Source organism: Pinus tabuliformis, chromosome 7 (genome assembly GCF_031772625.1).
Source record: "Pinus tabuliformis cultivar Carrire ecotype Pingquan chromosome 7, CPIR1, whole genome shotgun sequence".
Lineage (NCBI taxonomy): Eukaryota > Viridiplantae > Streptophyta > Pinopsida > Pinales > Pinaceae > Pinus > Pinus tabuliformis.
The window spans coordinates 1101215208-1101236926 of record NC_142293.1 but is presented as its reverse complement, the minus strand read 5'-3'; the positions used below and the strand labels follow the sequence as shown (position 1 = coordinate 1101236926).

The 21719-nt window shown below is 35.7% G+C and overlaps 1 pseudogene; it reads left to right on the top strand.

Annotated features, from left to right (window-relative positions):
- Window positions 1–6096, top strand: part of LOC149251396 (uncharacterized) — a 70506-nt pseudogene extending 64410 nt beyond the window's left edge.
- The last annotated feature ends 15623 nt before the right edge of the window (window positions 6097–21719 follow it).

Sequence of the window (21719 nt, the reverse complement as noted above, 5' to 3'; positions counted from 1 at the left end):
TAAATATTGGTTCTAATGTGATTTCAAGGGCTCCGATACCATGTATAAATTTTATAAAATTGCAACTACTCAAGATTTCAAACTGAAAAAACAAGAGACACAATTCTATTGATCTGCAAATGGAAATCACAATTTAGAACAATATGCATAGACATGCAATTAGAAAAGCCACAAATACATAATGATTCTTAGGGGAACCCAAATGGGAAAAACACCTCAATCCTCTTTGAATTAATAAGTTGATTAGAGAAACTATCACAATTTCTAGCTCCAACTTTGAGCTCAACTTGCAAAAGAATAATTGTTCTCTGTACTCGATGAGAAACTCTGGCTAACACTTAGCCACTTATCTATTGACCAAGCCTCCTATTTACTTGCACAAATCCTGAGGAAATAAGCCCCTAAAAGATAGGAAATTCGTCCTAATTGATTGTGCAATTCCCAAGCATTGATCTCATCACTTCATGCAACAAATGTACACTCAAACTAGTATACAATTGATGTTACACTACCTTGACATCTCCACTTTAGCTGAGGAACTCAAATTCTTTGCATGCACTAGCTATTTTCGTTGATTGACCAGTTAACTGACAAATCTCTGAGTTAAACTGCTATCCCACTGCACAACTGACCTTCAACTGACTCTATCAATAGTTAGAGGTTAGCTAACTAAATACAACTAAAAATAAATGAACTGGATTACTAAAATTTAGCAATCACAGATGCATAACTAAACTCCAAGCCCTCTAAATTGAATTTACTAAGTAAACTAGCAGACATAAGCCATGTCACACTAGTTAACTGCCTCCAAGTTGTCCTACTGTTGTGGAAATTCAACTTTACTCAAATTTACTAAGGCGAAAGTCAAATTGAGTCTTTCTTGTTACATTTTTTTTAACAAAAGGTATGTAACATATCATCAACATAAATTTTGATCAGAATATCTATGTTTTCGCATTCAAAATTATGATAAAGAGGATAATAGGGGTATTATTATTATCCCACATGGCAAAGAAATTACTACACTATTAAACTACCATAGAGCTCAAGCATGTCTAATGAAGAAAGTGAATAAATGTAAAGCCAACTATCTGAATTGGAGAACCAATTTAAGGGAATGAGTGATACCATGTTAAAAAAGGTTGACTTGTCACACATGCAAGAAGTAGTTAAATGGAATATGGATTGAAATATGGAAAAATTACAAAAATCAATTGAAAAAAATATGGATAAAAACATGGAACAATTACAAAATTCCATGTCAATGATCTTCGTACGTACCCTAAATGAGAGATTCAGTAAATGAGATATCAAGATGCAAGAGAATGTGAAAATGTGGAGGAAATGAATACTGAGTTTAAAACTCATGATTATTCATCACCTTAAGGTATACAGCATCGAGGGTTCCACTCAACACTAAGGAACCACTTAATTCCTAAGATTAATATGAGGAAATATGATGGTAAATATCCTATAACATGGGTATTCTAGATGGAGCAATTATTTATTATACACCAAGTGCTAACATTATAAAAGGTAAATCTTGTAGCCATGTATGTAGGTCCTAATGAATTTGTTTGGTACCAATGGATTTTTGAATGAAAAAATGACTCTATTTCATGTTGGTCCATTTTTACAGATGCATTGATAACACATTATCACGTTGATAAGAGTGTCAATTTCTTTCGTTAATTGATAAATATTTAACACATAATTCAAATTATAGAAAACATTCAACAATTCCAAAAGCTTAGTCTTAGGGTAAAGAAAATTCTAGAGGATAATTTGTTAAATTTATTTATGGGCAATTTAAAGGAGAAAATTCAACATGAGGCACATATCTTTGAGCATAAATCCATAGAGCATGTTTTCAGTATGGAAAGAATTGGAAGTAAAAATATGAAAATTATGAGGCCACAAAAAAATATAGATAACACCATGTTCCTAGTTCCCTTCCCTAACCCCACTCAACCGACAGCGGTAACACTTAGCAAATGGATGAAAGAAGAGAAAAGGGACTATGCATCAATTGCGACAACAACAATAGTAAGGGGCATAAATGTGGCGAGGTTAAATTATTCTACATAGATAGTGGAGGAACAAGATCAAGGATTGGAGACATGATAAATTTAGAGTTGGAAGAAACCACTCCAACCATATCTTAACATGCATTGGCTGGAACTACTACTCAACAAACCCTCAAGATAGAAGGATATAAAAAAGAAAAAAGGTAATAATGTTGATTTATTCTAGTAGTACCCATAACCTCATTAATTTCAAATGAGCGAAAATTATCAATTGCTTTATATTTCAAGCACCAGAGTATCACGTAAATATTGCATATGGAGGTACTATAAATAGTTCAAGTAAGTATGAAAGTATTAAAGTCACCATGGTGGAAGATTTATTGGATAGTCCCATGATTGAAATCCAAATGGGTGGTGTTGATGTTACATTAGGGGTCCAAAGGTTATAAGCATTGGGAAGAATGGACCTCAGCCTTAAAAAAAAATTCAAGAGAGTTTCCTTAGAAGGAAAGGAAATTGGACAATGGAGGCCTCAAACACCCTCCATAATTTCAAATAAATTACGGGGCTCTCCATGCTAATTTTGCTAATATCAATCCTAGAATGCTTTAATTTGTTTTATTTTGGGTCATTTTCACTTTTCTTGGTTTTTATTTTTGATGCATTCATTGCTTTTGCTTTGTCGCCAACTTTCCAACTATTCGAATTTCACCTAATTTCAATGCATCCTAATTTCAATGCATGGCTTGAAAGAAATTTTTGGTAAAAGTTTGGTCATTTTTTACCATTTGGGCATAGCATATAGTAAAGATGTATTTTTACATTTCATTTTATAAATATAATTAATTAAAATATGTAAATGTAATTAATTTAGTTATTTTATTTAGCTTTAGTGAATTACTTTAATCTAATTGAGTATATTAAAGTTAATTGACTTATTCAATTTAGCTAATTAATTTAATTTTTAATTTAATTAGTTTGTAAATATAATTAATTAGGCCGATAGGCCTTCCTATGCATCAACAATCGTCAACACTTCTACCCTGCTCCGTTGCATCAGGTGAGACATTTTCAACTGTTGATTTGAAGTGTGATTGCTTTTTCCAAACATTGGTTGAGTTGCCTTCTTTTCACTTCCATGGCATGGCAAGATATTTTTACTGCTTTTTCCAATTTTTTATGTCACTCTTGAATATTTTTACTCACTCTTGGCCTCAGAGTTAATAATTTCTTTCGTTTGCCAGTTGTTATTGCTATTCTTCTTCCTTGGCTTCTCTGAATTACCAGAATTACCAAACATCGTCCGCTAGTTGGCATTCTGGCATTGCAAGCTGTGCTCTGGACATGAACCGCCATCCATCTCTGCCACCAGCAGTAGAGGGCCCATTAAGGTCACCAAACTCCTATTATAGCTTTGATGATCTCTTGCCATTTTCAGTCCATGGACTAGACGGTGTCAACAGAGGAATCCATCTGCAATATGTAAAGTTGGTATCTGAGCATTCTCAACGTAACTTCTTCAGTTCAGCCAGGGCGCAACACCCTCAAATTGAAAAAAAATGCAATGCCTCCGGTGAAGAGTCCTCGAGTTCTGACCAGAGTACATGCAGAAGGAAAAGGAGAACCCAACCAATTGATAAAGCAAGGTCTGAAGCATTGATAATTGCTTCTCCTGGTGAAAAGAATACTGAGTTGTGTTCTATTTTTCCTTTAAGGCTCATGTCTAGGACTTGGAATTTATCAGCTTCTTTATATGTTTTTTTCCCTCCGAGAAGACCTAAGAAATTCTTTTGAATTGTCTTGTTTGACCTGCCTCTGTTGTAGAATATAACTTCTGATTTTGATTTTGAGATTGCCTACCATGGCTTGGGAGGTCCTTCCGAGCTGCTTATGAAATTTTCAATTATCACTGTCTGTCAATTTATTGTTCCGCTCAAAGTAGTTCCAATGACTCTGGCACTCTCTGAACCAAGTTCCTGAAAAGGATCCAAGAAAGTAGAGAGCAGGGGAGTGGTGGTGGTGGTTGCATGGTAAAGCCAATTAGATAGCTTCTACTGACAGGAGGAGGGTGCGAGGTGGAGATTAAATCTAATTAGCATGCCTCTGCATGCATTGGTATCTGATGTCATGTTCTCATCTTGAACCCAATTTTTTTTTGGCTTTTTAGTTAGAAGTTTGTAATAATTAATAATAATAATTTGTTTCTAAAATCACGGCTAAACCACATACCAAATTGGTTTACAAGACCTTTTGTTTGTAAGATGAAATACAAAGAATTCGCTGAATGCTAAAGCCAATTAGCCTTTCCCTGCGAATCCTAGTATTTGATGACATTTTATTTATCTTGAGCCCAATTTCATTTAGCTTCCCTAATTCTATATCTGTAACCCTAAATACTATATTCAAGTGGGACTAATTACTCTGTTTTTGCACCTGCGCGCATAAGTACATTCGTAAATAACATAACAACAAAGGTGATAATTTCTGTCAAAGTAACCCAACTTCCTTATTAACTCATTTTTTTGAGTCAAATTAAGTGAAATGGGTTTGTATGACATGCAGTTTTGTAGGTATTTTAGCCTGCTTTCATGGCAGAACACTCTTAACAGATATGTTGTTTTCCTCCTACAGAATGTATCCAAAAGAAAACGTCCCAAAAGTGCAGATGCTAAAAAGGAAAAGGATGATTCAAAGTCTGATGCAGAACAAGGAATCCACAGTGGGAAGACTGAAGTGAATTCAAAACAATCTGCACAAAGTGCCAAGCCTTCAGAGCCACCCAAAGACTACATCCATGTGAGAGCAAGGAGAGGGCAAGCTACTGATAGCCATAGTCTTGTAGAGAGGGTAAATCCCCTTCATATTTCATCATGAGGAAGAATTGTATTTATATTTTTTCAAAACATTGATACAATTCAAGTCCTTGAGCACAGAATTAGCTGAGTCTAGGGTTGAATGGCTGTTTCAAAACTCAGCTCCTAACTATAGTTAAAGGGATCGAAATCCTTTCAAATATCAAACAAGGATAGATGATTACAAAATGGTAAAACAACATTGTTCTAATTTTACTGCTTAAGAGTCATGTTCTTACAGAGAAAGGGAAAAGAACATTAGTTATTGGCTGATGCAAAAAAGATAAAGCATATCAGTTTTTGGGGGATGAGTATGCCTCTGTAAACTTTGTCAGAGTCACACAATATGTTGATGAAAACCTGAAAATTAGAGGAGCTATAAGTTTGTCCTCTGAATGACAGGTGCGAAGAGAAAAGATCAACGAACGTATGAAGCTTTTGCAAGATTTTGTTCCTGGATGTAATAAGGTAGTGTAGACTCTAAGACGGAGCTTTTTTTATCTTTCAGGTCATGTCTTCTGCTTAGCAGAATTCCACTGGTTTTGTGTTTGACATGTTGAACTAAAGAACGAGCTATTTTGTATGTAGATAACTGGTAAAGCAGTGATGCTTTGATGAGATAATTAACAATGTACAATCACTTCAGTGCCAAGTTGAGGTAAGATCTTTAAACGTTCCACCAAAGATTAATCTTATAGATTATTTGTTGTATTATGATCATAACTCAGTTGCAATCATTTCCCACTGTTTCTATCTATGAAGCTTGAAGTTGTTAATCCCAGATTGGACTTTAACATGGAAGGATTTCTTACCAAAGATGTAAGTTCAATTAACATGCTGTTATAAACCTGTTGTACAATTTGGATCTCTATATTTGTCATTAAGAGAATAACTGGGATAGAGCTTGATCTGTGAGCTTTTGTTGGTTGTTTTTCTAGATGCTTCAACCATCAGATATGGCATTTACTTCTGATACTGTTGTGGTATATCCACAATTTCACCAGCCTGAATGGATTGCAATGCAAGCTGGTGTGTCCTGTGAAATGGAAGAGCAGTGTATGGGAAATTCCGGAGAAATTCCACGGCGCATAAAGTACCTGGCCTTGTTATGCAAAAACTCTGATCAGATTGCCATTGGGGAAATCTTAGCCAGATCCTATTTCCGGAACTGGGTTGTCCAATTTTGTTCTGTCGTAGGACAACGTTGCAGCTTTTGAAGTCGACATTCTTCTTTATGTGTGCGAACATGAAGCCTCCCAGGCGAAAGGCGGCCGAAGAAGGCCAGAAAAAGGGTCACTATCATCTCCTTAATTGGTCATCATCTTTATTTTCTTGATTTTTCAGATGGCAATGATTGGTTTGCGCAGTCAACATGGTGGAACACTGACGTTTATATTTTTACTTCTTTGCTTTTGAATGGGGATAATGCTCTGGCATTGCAGAGCTGGGTTTTGTTGTTTGTGGTTCTGTTATGGCTCATGAATGGATGTGTTTATGGATTGAAATTTAAAAAAAATATGGGTTTACTGTAGCATATGAATGGGATGCATTGAAGCATTGAAATTTCAGAAGTTGGGTTTATTGTGCATATGAAATGGCATGTGTTCATGCTTTTGAAATTTTAGTCAGAGAAAAGAAAAGATGGATTTGGTATTGCATATGAATGAGATATATTCTTTGTATATGCTTGGCCATCTATAGAGGTTTCTTCATTTTGGGTAATTAACTTAACTTCTTGATATTGGGTAATTATCTTACTCTAAGACATTCAAAGTGTTCCTTGTAACATAGATATAAACAAAACATCTAAAGAAAAGTAATTGCACAATGATCCAGTGCAAGAAAACAAGGTTTTCCACAAACCAATTAACTCTTCTAGAAAAATTCAACAATTCCAATTTAATAATCCTATCGGCCTCTCTTTATACCTTTTGGGACAATTGCTAGTTATCTTATGATGAGTGGAGTTCCACCCAAAATGTTAGGCAGACTAACAATTATACATAATTCTTTTCCGGAAAAGGAAAATTTTGTCAATGTGAATAACTATGGAAATCTCCAAACAATCATAGATTAAAATAACAAAAAAACAAAATATAATAATAAATTATATTTTAATTTAAATAAAACAATTAAAAATACATATATTAGAGAACCACCACACAGCTCAATGTTGATGTCACCCAGAGCTTTATCCCCAGGGATTTCATTTGGAGCACAAATGAATCCAGTCAAGGATGAATCTCCAGGGTGACGTGGCTCACTAGGATATAATGGATGAAAGGGAGTTGCATTAAGTTATACGAGGGAGGCACATTATATTGTTTTAAAACATAATGGAGAGGGAGGCACATTATATTGTTTTAAAACATAATGGAGAGGGAGGCCCCCTCTCCACTTACGCCTCCCACTCTATTACTTCATATGTACGCCCATTAAACCCTAACATTTAACTCATCATACGTTGACTTACCACCCCCTCTTTTTGAAAATTTTATTTTAAATTACTTTTCAGTTTTTTTAGTTATTAAATATTTTAATTATATATTAAAGCAAAAATTTAAAATATGTTCAAAATTTTATGAACTAAATTTTAACTTGTTTGATTAATCTAATTTCATAGGGTGATATTTCGAGTTATAATGCACGAAATAAGGTAAATGAGGGCTTTTTGGAAAGATATTTTAGTGGAGAAGAATGTGCCAGTGGTTATTTGTCTAAATTTGGTCATTTAATACCCTTAAAACTCAGCAAAAATCAATGCTGTGAATTTGTAACCAGAATTGATTTTCTTAGTTTTTTTTAGGAAAAAAATTATTTGGCGAGGAAGATTTTTTGTCACTAATTCATTCCTGTATTGTTCAATTTCTAATCATATCTCCATGGGAACACAAGGAAAAACATGATTTTACTTTTATTAATTTATTCAATTGAATTCTAAACAATTTGTTTGTTATGGGCAAATTTAGAAATTTGGGTTCTATCTTCATTTTTAATTGGTTTTAAATTTTAAATTTGTTATTTTTTTGCAGAGTTTGTTGCAAGAGATTATGCTTAGGAGTATTGGAGCAATAGGATTGGAATCATAGATTAACAAAAGAGATTTATAACACTAAAAAGTAGAGATTAAAATTTCCTTGCAAGAAGCTCATTTTTTGGGAATTTGATTTGTAAATTATAAAAGGAGCAGGGATATGCATTTGAAAGGGTTCCTTTTGTCTACAAGTAGAGTACTCTTTGAACTATTGTAAAGGGTATTTTTTCATATAAATTTACTAGGAATACTCGGATATAAGGTTGGGGTTTTTCTTTTTAAGATTAAAACTCTGTTATAGAGGTAGATCATGCACTATTACAACTCCATTCTCTTTTGGCAGAGAAGAATGTCATGGAAGGACTTTTGGAGAAATTCATTGTAAAGACAGAGCAAGGGATATACATGTTGATGATTGTATTTCAAATGCTCATTATTTTTTTTATATAATATTATTATTCTATGGTAGATTTGGGCCAGCGATTCCATGTTTTGGTGCCATTATTGAGTATGCAAATTTCTATTTATTTGATCAACTACCCGATCTAATAATTACATAGATCTTCCATTAACCTTTTGATTTTCTCTTTCATTTGAAATAATTAAGTAATTATTTACTCAGAAATTTGTTATCATAAATCGATTTAATTTTCATTAAAAGAGTGTTGACTAATTCCACATTTTAATGGCTCATATTTTATCATTTTAATCTCTAAATAGAGCATGCCTTCATTAATAATATTAGTTGTTATAACTACTTCAACAACTTGATATTTTTCATAAAACACATGTTAAATCCCCATTACGTAAAAATTATTTGTCGTTGGTATTTAGGAACTATTTCCTATGTGTTGAGTTAGAATAGTTTTATTTATTTTTCTTTTTCTGCACTGCATTTAGATTTAGATTTAGATTTCATATTCTAGAAGTTTCTTTTCATAGGAGCAACCCCATTGATGGCTTGGCTGATCCTTTATGTCAACTTACAAACTTATTTCTTGCATGTGTAATGTAGGAGGGTATGTATGATGCATATTTTTGTTGATAGAAATTAGAAATATCACATGTCAACATGGAGAGAGTGTTAACTGGACCCATTTTAATTAGTCAGAATCACCATCCCAAATGGATAAGGGACTAATTGGGATATCATCGAGTGATCTCCCCAATGTTGATCATGGTTATTTTTTACCATAAACATTTTGGCACTAGAAGGAGGGCCAATAACAAGTTGTCATTTTGGAGTTTTTTTACTTTAAAGTTTTTATTTATTTGCAATGGTTCCTTCTAAACTTCTCATTTGGAGTTGCATCTTTGGTCGTGCATCCTCAAGAACTCCAATGAACTTGTAAGACTCTTGTAGAAGGTAAAGTTTGATGGCAAAATAAAAAAAAATCACATACGTACATGTTTTGCAATTAATTCAAAATTTTCAAATTCTATTTTTTCTGATATTGACGAAAGTGTGCTATGCAAAATCTTTACTCTAGATTTCACAAGCAAAGCCAAAATATGGTGTGAATCATTACCTATTGACTCTATTCACAGTTGGGACAAATTTATCACAAATTTCCTTCACACATTCGAGGATTATGACTACAAACACGTATGTCTCGAATTTGAACATTTATGAAAATTTGAAAATGAATCTACAATAAATTTTACAATTAGATTCAAATTAATTTGTCTAAAATTTAAATAAAAATATAGACCTTCAGATATCGACATAATGGAATGGTTTCAACATATACTTTTGATTCCTTGTATTCCAAGTAATTGTAATGAACTGGAATATTTAACCTTTCTAAATGTTTTTACTGACGTTGAAGAGCCAATTGTTTTAAATTGCATCGTTGATCCTCTTCAAGCAAAAAATGTAAAGGTGGCTAATGAGCCATCTCAGGAAGACATAAGTACATCCAACAAATTTAATGATTATCTAGAGAGTGCTTTAGATTGTGTTTTTGTTGATGAGTCTTCTGATCTACATCCAAATAAAATTTCTAATTATAATGAAGAAAAAAATATGAAATCAAAAATGCAAATTGAAATAATCAACAAAGAAAATCCTTTTAACAACATTCTCCCTACAAAAAAATACCTCTAAATTTTTCGCTGCTATCAATGAATTCCAACCACACATTTAAGGGCAATTAGATATTGATTCTCAAGAATTTTCACTCAACCCAAATTATTACACTCTTGAAGTCACTTTAAATCATAATGAATCTAATTTCTATGCTAAGGGAAACACTCATGAAGAAATAAGACCAAAAACTAAGGAATTAATTTATGGCTTTAACGGTAATTCCACATGCAGAGATATTTTTAGATTTTTAGAAATTTTTTAGATTAGTTTGATTATTCAACAACTCTTCTGTGCACATTTTTTTTAACAAAATAGAGGAGTTGCCATAAATCTAGTAAATAATGAATTACCAATTAGTTATGATCAGGAAAAAGAATCTTTAAACGATAACATATTTAATAGCTCTGAGAAATTTCACACATGTGAATATGATAATTCTTCAAGTTCTCATTTACTTTATGAAAATGAAGAGGGTGCTAATAAAAATTTTGAATTCATTTATGATGACTATTTAGACACTAAGAATATTTAGTTATTTCAACCATCATTGAATTATCATGTTTTTAATCTTCAAAGTCAATTTATATTTCAAAATGAGAGATCTTCTTCAATACCTAAGATGCCATAATGACTGCAATTTTCTTGGAAAGAAATCCATTCCAATTTTTTATTGACATTATTCAAGTTCCAATTTTTTGTTATAATCATGAATCCATTTCACATTCACAAGTAGATGCCAATATTAATTCAAATTACATTAGTTCAGCTAATACTTGGGAGGAGGAAATTTCTTCAAAGAAATCTCAATTGTCTTGTAACATTCCATGTAAATTTAATGTAAATGATGGAATTATATTATTTATTCTTCATTTATTATGGTTTGTTTTTTTTTTTTGAAATGTGACTTTTATTTTCCATTTTTGGATATTATATGCTAGCATTTTGAGGGCGTTGAACATTTTCCTAGCACATTAGTGGAAGAACATGAAAATAAGTTTAAAGGCCTAGATATTGAACATCAAGAATATCAAAATTTTCAATTTCAGTTGATGTTCATGACCTACCAACTAAATCTATCTTTTGAAATAAATCTTCCACAAGCTTCGGCACTTGAGAATTCAACATTTCATTTTTACCAACAATCTTAGTTGTTTGCAAATATTTTGAGATACTCATTATATTTCCATTCTGAATTCGAGGATCAATTTGAAAATTATTTTAAGAAATTAGTTTTTGCAAAAGATTTATGTTGATGCTCTTCCTTTTGTACATAGTATTAACATTCTTTAACAGGCCACAACATTTAAAGGTAGATCATTTGAATTCCTTTGGATATTCTCCAATAATTATTAGATGTCCATCCTAATTTCTATGATCCAATTAGAATATGATTGGAGAATGTGTTTCAAATGAGGTTCCTTGTAAAAAAAATTCATGTATATATTAGAAATAAATGTACATAATAGGTTAAAGTTTGCTTTTAAAAGTTTAATAATAATTCCATTTCTAATATTGATGTGCATTTTCTTTTAGTGCTTAAGCTATTGGAATAACACCATTGGAAGTACGATTTCACTTAGTTTTATTATACCCTTTTAGATTATATTAGAGCAAGAGTAGTTTAGCTTAGATTGCTTTTCTTTTTGTTTTCTTTTTGTAAATCAGATATGAAATAAACAAGTGATAAGACTTTAATTGTTTCTTGGTGAAGAGTGCTTTAGAGCAATGCCAATAAAATCAACTTGCTCTTTGAACGTGCTTAAGGAATTATTCATTCAATCATCAAAACTTTAATATTCAACAAGTTGTGCTTATGTTAATGATGAAAACAAATTTTTACATGTGCTTTACTATGCATTCATTTTGCTTTGTGAATTCATGAGATTTCACTTTAAGCACTAATGCTAAGGCCCACTATGCAAAAATTTGAGTCCTCTCCATATATAAAAGTTTCCACATAGGTTGGGACTTCAACATTATTTAAATGGGATTTAAAGAAAAGCTTTGGGGCTAGTATATAACTAAAGCAAATTCATCTGGTATTCACTATATAAATTATAATTTTCAAAAGAGGATTTGGACATCTGCAATACACAGCAACTCGCACTCCAATAAATTTTCATTGTTCTCATTTTAACTTTATCATTTAAAGCAAAAACCTGAAATTTATGATGATTCTTATTTATTGTTGATAATTGAACATTAAACCATTTGTTTGCTGGTAAGCTCTTTTCATATGCTTGATGCTCACCTTAGTTTAGGCTATGATAATAAGCATATGTGAACTTTAGTAAAAATGCAACTTCTCCATACTCTTTAATATTGACCAAAGAGGTTACTTATTGAAAACATAAATTTGGAGAAAATTGAGATCTTGAGGTAAACTATAATGAAATTCTTCAAGGTAAATTCCATATGCTTATTTTCATCTTCTAGTAATTTTCATTCTATTTTTAGTTTTTAGGTTAGTTTAATTTTTTCCAATCTGATTTTTCTTATTGCAGGTCTTTGTGTATTTATTTGAAGGTTAACCTCTGTTGTTAACTTAGATTCAAAATCTATTTTCCTTGTTTTTCTTGCTTTCAAGTTAGGTGAAACAATTGTGATGATGCTCAAATTACAAACAAGTTGCATCAAGTAATCTCTATACCTTTATCCTATTTTCATTCAACATCTTATTAATTTTGTTTTCAAAACTTATTGTAAGCCTCATCCTAATAGATAATTATTAAGGCTTTTCAATTAAGACATAATTTTGAAGCAAGATATTTCCAAGGAAATGAACACCTGATTTGACTTCATTTTTACTCATAACTATTCGTTTAATTTAATATTTCTTTAAAATAAATAAATAAAAATGAAGGAAAAATAAAAGCCTACTTAATAAAAAACTTACAATACAACTAATCACTCAACTTAAAAGAGTATAAACATATCAACTCATTATCTTTTCTCTTTATGTTATGTTGAAGGCTCAAAATATCTGCCTCAATATTGTGGGAAAGCCACCTGGCTAGGATTTTAGAGCATATCCTTTTCTATTTGAAATGGTGGTTCGAACTGGTTAAAATAGGTCCAATTACCTTCTCTCTATCTTTGCTGGCTTAAAGTATGCCTTTTTCTTACAAATATAGAAGAGCCATCAGATCAGCGCTCTTGCTGGGCTCAGGCAAGAAAGTGATCCCTAAGCTGATCTAGAGATCAACCAAGCCACAACTAAAACTTTTCTTTTTGAGAAGAGGACTTCTAGAAGTGTAACGATTAATCTAAATTCAAACTAATCCTAGAATGCAAGCAAAATGAAAGAAATCCTAAGCCTATCTCGATTAGGAAGATATAAATCTAACCCAACCGAGACCAAAGTAATTAAATGGTTGATTTTATGTGAATATATGGCTAATGAAATAGTTCTACCAGATGATATTATAATTACCAAAACACGCTCTGATTAGAGACCAATTAACAGTGAATGATCAACCAAAAACATTAGGAAATAGTTCTCTTAATGTTGATGGTAATTAAATCTAATTTAGATAACAGATTTATAAGTAAATAGTTACTCATAAATATGATTTAAGTATAAGAGAAAAAGAGGAGATAAACAACATATCTATGAAGCTAATGAACTAGATAGCTAATTCAAAAAGAAATTCATCTTCACATTAAACAATAGTGCTCAACATGAAAGACAATTTTATGCAAATCTCTCATTAAAAAGATGAAACTTGCATTAAAAAATAAAAGTATTCAAAATACAAACTGATTAAAACCCGGTCTCTTGGTATGTTCCTTGAATTGATATCCAACAATATTTCTTAAAGCATAAACTCTGTCGCTAAAAGAAAGAGCCGCAACAATGCAAACTCTGCTCCCAATACAAAGTTTAGAACTAAAAAAACCAATCCCAATTAGTCAGATCAGAGTTTTCTTCTCCTACTTTTACAACTTGAAAATCCCTTACAATAGTGCTTTAATAATTACAAAGTTGTAGAAGAGAGGGGCCCCTTTGTCTACTCTACAAACCACTATTTACATTTAAAAAAATGAATTCTAAAGAAGAGAGTTGTTGAAGAACAAATATGATCAAACAATTTTCATTGTTCAAAATATGTTTTCTTCTTTTGTTGGGCAAATCCATTGATTAAAATCTTCTCTCCTCATCTCCTCAACTGTTTTTCTACAAAAAACCAATCAAAATTAAATTAAAATGCAAATTAAAATAAAAAAATACCAAATCTAGAAAGAAAAACATCTCCAATCAAAACAAAATTAAATAAATAAAAAGAAATCTCATTTTCCATTGATCCTTGTAAATATATTATTGGTCAAAGAGAACATAAATTGTTGAAAATAGCAACAAGAAATGATAAAAGTAGAATATAGAAATCCCAATTTTAATTTGTCCTTGAATTAAAATTGTGAATTAAAATTGTGAATTAAAATCGAATTTAGTCTCACCATCTACTTGGAAATAATTAATTAATTCATTATGGATTAATTAGTTGGAGAAATTCAAGTTAGAAGTCTTTCTGAAGTCATGCAAGAGTTATCCCTTAAATTAAGGAGATAAGATTGAATTATATTTGAGTTGTAATTAGTTAGCTCAGTTTACTGAGTTAAGTCCAGTTAAATTAGTTCCAAACTGTTTGAGGAACTAATTGTGAGTTATCAAAGAGTTGATGCATGCATGCACTCAACCAGTGTACTCCAAATAATTGAAGATTCCCTCATAAGAAACTCATGCATGTCTATTCTAAGAAAGACCCAGTTGAGCTAAATGTCAAGGACAATGTACTATCAGTTGCATGTGTTTTCCTATAAAGGAAACTCATGCATGCAGTCAAGGTAAGGTTCCTTGAGGATTGTGCATTTCAAACAGGGTGTGAGATCAGTGTGTGAGATCAGTTTTCCACTTGGTTGGAGAAGATCATCCCAGAGGAACAACGCAAGGAAATAGGAGCTTGGAGGGCAGAGAGGAAGGCTTGTGAGAAGCCAGGATTGCCTGTGAGCATTTGTGAGGATTGTACTGAGAGCTGGCTAGCTGTGAGAGCTAAGGCTTTGTATAATTCTGATGTATTTCCACCTTGTATGATAATACAGATAGTGGGGTTTTTAGCTGAGGCTTTCCCCAAAGTATTTTCATGTGTATTGTGATTTCTTCTTCTTCTGGTTATATTGTTCAGCTCTCATTCAACTTGATCTTTTAAGCTTCCGCAAAGCAAATTGATAGTAGAAGTAGGTTATAGTATTTTTCTTTGGTTATATTGCATTATCGGGTTAATCTACAGTCAAATTTTCTACAGAGATCTCAGAGGTAGATTTGTACAAAATTTGCAGAATTTCTACATGGTATCATGATCCAGATTTAAACAGGAACACAACAAATCACAGAGAACCATAAACATAGAGATGTAATGGAAATAATACTTCATTTCATTAATGTAAAATACTGAAATATGCTTACAAACAACAATGGAAATAAACCAGCTAGGGCGATGGTAGCTTATCTCTAAGAAGAGATGTGGCGGCTACATGCCTCTAAATTGTGTTACAATGAGGCTCGAAGGCCTATTTATTATTGAGAAATAATGGAAAACCCTAAACATCCAAAAACCTAACCCTATAAGATGAAACGCCAAATTGTGGGCCCTGTTTGGGTAAATTGGTACATCAACTTCCTAGGGTCGTAACTTTGGCATATGATCCCTGTTTGACACGCACAATATCTCGTTAGAAATATCTATCCAAGAAATACTACTTTGGGAAGAGAAACATCGGTCCATGGACCCATTTTGCTCCTAGTTTTCCCAAAAAGCGTCGTTTAGGGCCTCAAAACGGCTCCAGAAGTTCAGGACCGAAAAACTACTAAAAATAGTAAATTGTGCTACAATTATGGAAACTGAAAAGCTGAAAGAAACAATGGTGGGGGTCCAAGTGGACTTGGTAGGTGGCCACCAATATCCACCTGGATCATTCCTCCCCCCTTAGGAAGCAATGGCCCCCACTACGTTGAGTTCCTCCATGAGATGAGGAAACTTTTGCTGAACTTGGTCCTTGGTGAGCCACTTTCCCTGGTGAAGGAGTTGGCCTGCTTTGACAACTTGATACAGTTGGATATTCTATTGGCGAGTGTGCTTGATCTGTGTGTCCATGATCCGATCAGTTGCAGCTTGTTCCATGCAATCTAGATTTAACTCTGTGGGTGTGAGTTGTTCTACAATGTCGGATGTGTCTAGTAATGGTGGAAAGTATGGCTGAAGGCGGTCCACATCGAACACTAGGTGCAGGCCAAGGAATGGGGGAATGTTGAGTTCAAATTCATTGTCTCCCACATCCTTGGTAATGGTGTAAGGACCATATCGAAGTTGTCTGAGTTTTGATAGGCTCCGGTAAGGTGTTCATTTTGCAAATGCAACCAAGCTTTGTCGCCACCTGAAACTTGTGTGGCACCCGATGTTAATCATGTCGCTGCTTGTACTTGGAATTTGATTTCTCCAGAATTTCATGGACCTGTTGGCGAATATGTTGGATGTGCTCAATGAAGTTGGTTGCCTTATCTGTTTCGGACTGTACATAAGTCGAATTTGCATGAGTAGTTGCAAATGGCATGGCCACATCAATGGGACATAGTGGCTGGAATCCCAAGCCCACCTGAAAGGGACTGTGGCCAATCGAGCTGTGAAGAGCCTGGTTGTAGCTGTGCTAAACATAGGGGAGGCTCTCATCCCATGTGCATGGATGATTTGAGTTGTACATGCGCAGAATGTGTACGATCATCCTGTTGACAACCTCTGTCTGGCCATCAGTTTGAGGATGGAAGGCTGTGGACTTAGTGAGTTTGGTGTCCAACATCGACCAGAGGCTGGACCAAAATGTACTAAGGAACCCGTTGTCTCGATCTGAGATTCTAGAGTGAGGGATTCCAAAGTGTACCCACACTCGTTCAAAGAAGAGTTTAGCAGTGGCTTCTGTTGTGATATTCTTCCTGCAGGCCACCATAATGGCCATCTTCGAGAACCTGTCAATGACCACAAAAACACAGTCATTTCCATGCTTAGTGGAAGGAAGGCCTGACAGGTAATCCATGGAGATGGATTCCCAAGGTTGACTAGGGGTAGGCAGCGGGGTATAGAGGCATTTCTTCTTGATGGTCGGTTTGGCAATGGGGCAGGCAGTGCATGATCTCATGTACTTCCCGACATCCTATCGAAGATTCGGCTAATAGAAATACTTCTGCAGTACTGCCACTGTTTTCTAGACCCCGAAATGCCCACCAACCCGACTGTAGTGTGCTTCCCAAATCATCTTGGCATGCTCGCTTGAAGGAACACAAAGGTGACCTAGGTGGCATAATAGGGAATCTTGGAGGTGAAAATCTAGAACATGCTGACCCTACAAGAGTGTTTGGTATGTGTGGCCAAATTCTGGGTCACTTTTGTAGAGAAGTGGCCAATCAAAAGTCTCATGCCCACAAGAGTTGAGCATGGTGGTTAACACCATGATTGGTGGTTGACTGAGGCAATCTGTAATATTATTGGTGTTTCCCTTCTTATACTTGATATTCAAATGGAACTGTTGCAGGTATGTGGACCACTTCTGATGGCAATCATTTTGCAATTTCCCTTAGGTCTGTATGAACTGCAGGGGTCAGTGGTCTGTGTGGATGACCGTTTCCTTCCCCAAAATGTAATGCTTTCATTGTTGGTAGGCCTGCAAAATGGAATAAATATCTTTGTCATAAGTGGGATACTTTCGGACCGTGTTTGAAAGTGTCTCACTGTGATATGCCACTGGATGCTCGTATTGAGTAAGGACTGCCCCAATAGCATAGTCAGAGGCATCTGTCTCGACCTCAAATGGTCGTTGCAAGTCTGGTAATGTGAGCACTGGTGTCGTGCAGAGGTGATCTTTCAACTCTATGAATGCCTTCTATTGAGATTCAGACCAAAAGAGTTTTTCTTTCGCTCCTCCCTTGGTGACTTGACTCAAGGGCCAAATGATATGAGAAAATCCCAACACGAACCTGCGGTAGAAGTTGGCAAGACCTAGAAATCTATGGAGCTCTGTCATAGTGGTTGGAGATAGCCAATCCCGAATGACTTGGATCTTGGTTGGATCCACTTGCACCCCCTATTCATCAATAACGTATCCCAGATACTGAACCTGGGTCATGCCAAAAGTGCATTTCTCAAAATTGGCACATAACTTGTGTTGCCGCAATGTTTGGAGAACCTGTCGGATGTGGTGGAGGTACTCTTCCCAACTTTGGCTGAAGATCAAGATTTCATCCAAGTATACCACCACAAATGAGTTGGTGAATGGCCTCAAGATATCATCCATTAGTCTCATGAAGGTGGCAGGAGCATTCGTCAATCTGAAAGGCATAACCAACCATTTGAAAAGGCCCTCCTTGGCTTTGAAGGCAGTCTTCCACACATCGAAGGGTTCGATTGGTACTTGGTGATATCCTGACTTCAAATCGATCTTGCTGAAATATTTTGCCCACTTTAGTTGATCCAGGAGGTCATCGATCCATGGGATTGGGTACCTATTATGGACAATGATCTTGTTCAATGCCCGATAGTCAATACAGAGTCTCCAAGTCCCATCCTTCTTTTGTACCAACACGATCGAGCTCCCACGGGGCAATGAACTTAGACAGATGTGACCTTTCTGCAGCAGCTCCTGAATCTGCCTCTTGATTTCATCGTTCTCTAGAACGGAGCGCCGATAGATTGGTCCATTGGGCAGTGATGCACCTAGGGTTAGATCGATAGAGTGCTTGACCTGACAGTGTAGAGGAACCCCTGTGGGGAGGTGAAGATGTCCTTGTCCTCCTCCATGACCTTGTCCATATGTAGTTGTCATGCGGAGGGGCCTTGTCTGGAGGTCGTGGCCACCATCTTCTTCTTTCCTTGAGGGTGTATCATTAGGAAAACGAATTTCCCAGTTTTGGAAATGAGCTTACTGCATTATTTTGCAATGATTAAAGAGATGGAAGTAGGCGGTGCTACCTCCAGTATCATGTACAACTTATTTCCCAAAGTAACAATAACATCACGAGGCCTTGATTCATACATAGCATGTCGCTTCCACAAGTATGATTGTCCTAAGAATACATCACAAACTTCAAGGGGAGCAATGTCACATAATACCTCATCCGTGAAGGGCTTGATGTTGTATGGAAGGCGACACTGCTGGCTCACGCGAAGATCCCGTCCTTGGTGAAGCCACCCGACGGTGTACGGTTGTGGATGCTGTGGTCGGTAAGCCCAGCCGCTTCACGACCTCTGCCGAAATGAGGTTCTTTTGGCTCCTGTTGTCGACAATGAATTGTAGCGGGGAGCCCTTTACCCACATTTGGGAGTGGAAGAGATGCTCCTCCTCCTCTAGATCTTCGGGTTCCTCTTTTTGTATCTTCGTGGTGGAAATGGTGGCATTGGGACCTGCATCGATAATATGCTTCCCTTTGTCATTCCCCTTGTCAGGTTCTGACTCAGAGTCAGAACATGCATCTAATTTTGAAACCTTTAGCTCATCCACTAGTGATTGCTTCGCCCAACACTCACTTGTGTTGTGGGTGGAGCTCTTATGGAACTCACACCACTTCCCCGTGTCCTTTTCCGACTTCACGACATTGTTCTTTTCTTGCAGCTTTGGAGGGTTGTCTTGGGCCTCCCCGCCTTGGCTTTGTCCTTTGTTATGTGGTTTGGGGGCACCTTTTCCTTGCTTCGAATTCGCATATCCAAAGTCTCGCTTCTTCTGTTTAAACTTTTGCTTGACCTTGACAACATACCGGTATGTCGTGCCGAGTGGGGGGATGTTCAGGAATTCTATTTCTTCCTAGATGTACTTGTGCCAGATGGGTTATTTGAGTACCAAATGTTGCTTTGAATCCTTGATACCCAACATTGTGCGAAGGGTATGGAAAGTATTGGTAAACTCTTGCACATCTTGGTCCCTCCCCTGCTGCAGCATGGTCCACTTTATGTATTGATCCGCATAGCTTCTGACAGGGTAGTACTGCTCCTTGATGGCATCCCGGAATGAATTCCAAGTGGATGCGGTTGAAAATAGTGAGCCTGTACTTTCATCCTTCTACTCACAGTAGGTTTCCCACCAGTCCTTGATGTTGGGGGCTACTTTGAGAAGAGCGAAAATAATCTTTTCCCAATTGGAAAAATCATGAACAGAAAAATAACCCTCTAGTATATTTAACCATTTATTGACGACATCTGTGTCTATCTGACCCTCGAATATGGGGATTTCAAAATTAACTTTTACCTTAAACGGTGTGGCGTTTCCAGAGTAGCTGTTGGAAGTTGATGCGTCGCCCCTGGGTAGCCGCTGAAGGATCTGGGCAAAGCTGTCTATCATTGCGTTCCTTTGTCACTCGAGGGCTTCTTCAAGCAAGATTTTGATAGGATCTCCTGCCCCCTCGTCTTTCTTTGCACCCGCCATGGGAGGCTGTCGGGATTTGCGAAGTTGACCTTGCAAAGGTTCGACCAGTTCAAGCCCTAACTCCTTATTGTTATCGGGAAATCTAGTGTCTATGCAGAGCTGCTAGGTCCACTAAGATGGGTAGCTATCTTAGAAACAAACATATTAAAGTTAATCTTGTTTTCCTTTATGAGAAGTAGATAGGAGAAGATCAAAGGATACCAACCTCAATCCTTCGCTCGGTTCTTTGCTTATCCCTTCTCCTCACCGACCGGTCTTTGCCACTTCTCCTTTGACCGCTCTGCTTCAAAGAGTACCTGTAAAGTCAAAGCAGCATAATACCTTCAAAGTGAAGAGATCTACAATCATAAACAATATAGGACCAGATATATATTGACCACGCAAATGCATATACTATCAGACATACAAGAATGTGGAGGAAAACTTGAATAGCTTTATTAATATGAAGATTAGAAGAGAGGATTACAACCCATTGTTCTGACCCAGCATCATCCTCCTACCGTGAAAGCCCTTATTCACCTCATGAAAAGCTTAGATCACCCAACACTATGATATTCCACCAGGAAACCAACAACACTTCCTTACAAGATACAAAATTCCAGCCTCTGGATCTTTGGGATGAGGGATCCATATATAGATGATTGCAGGGAGGTGAGTCAGCTTCTGGGATTTTGATTAGTGTCTTCTCTCTGATAGTTCTTGGTCCACTTGGAGATTGATGATATCTTACTCATCCCTGGGCGAATTCAGAGAGGCAAGTGTCACAGAGAAGTTTCTAGAAGATTCTATGATCATCCACCTCGCAAACTGTCTCTGCCATTTGTCCATTCTCGCCCATCACACCCTACAGAAGGGCTTTTCAGTATGCATCACACCTTTTACACTGGGCAGATGAGATGCATCGCACCCTTAGCACTGAGCAACATGTATGGTCCAGTTTTGACCAGTTCTGAGCAGTTTCCTGTGGAGAACTTCTGGGAGATGATGTAATCAGCTGACCTTGTTCCTTTAGGGCATGAAACAACACTTTTAAGGACTCAGGAGCCCTTGGTTTATGGACATATATGATTGGGGTTGTAGTGCCCAAAAATGTCTATAACAGTTTCCCCCTAAAGCATGAGGTCGTTAATCTTTTGATGTCGGGTGAAATGCTTTATCATGAGGATCCAAGGTTTTTCGAACTGGAAGGCGACCTGTAATAAGATACAATACAATACATTATCTTCATAATATTTTCATATTCTAGCTGAGGCGGT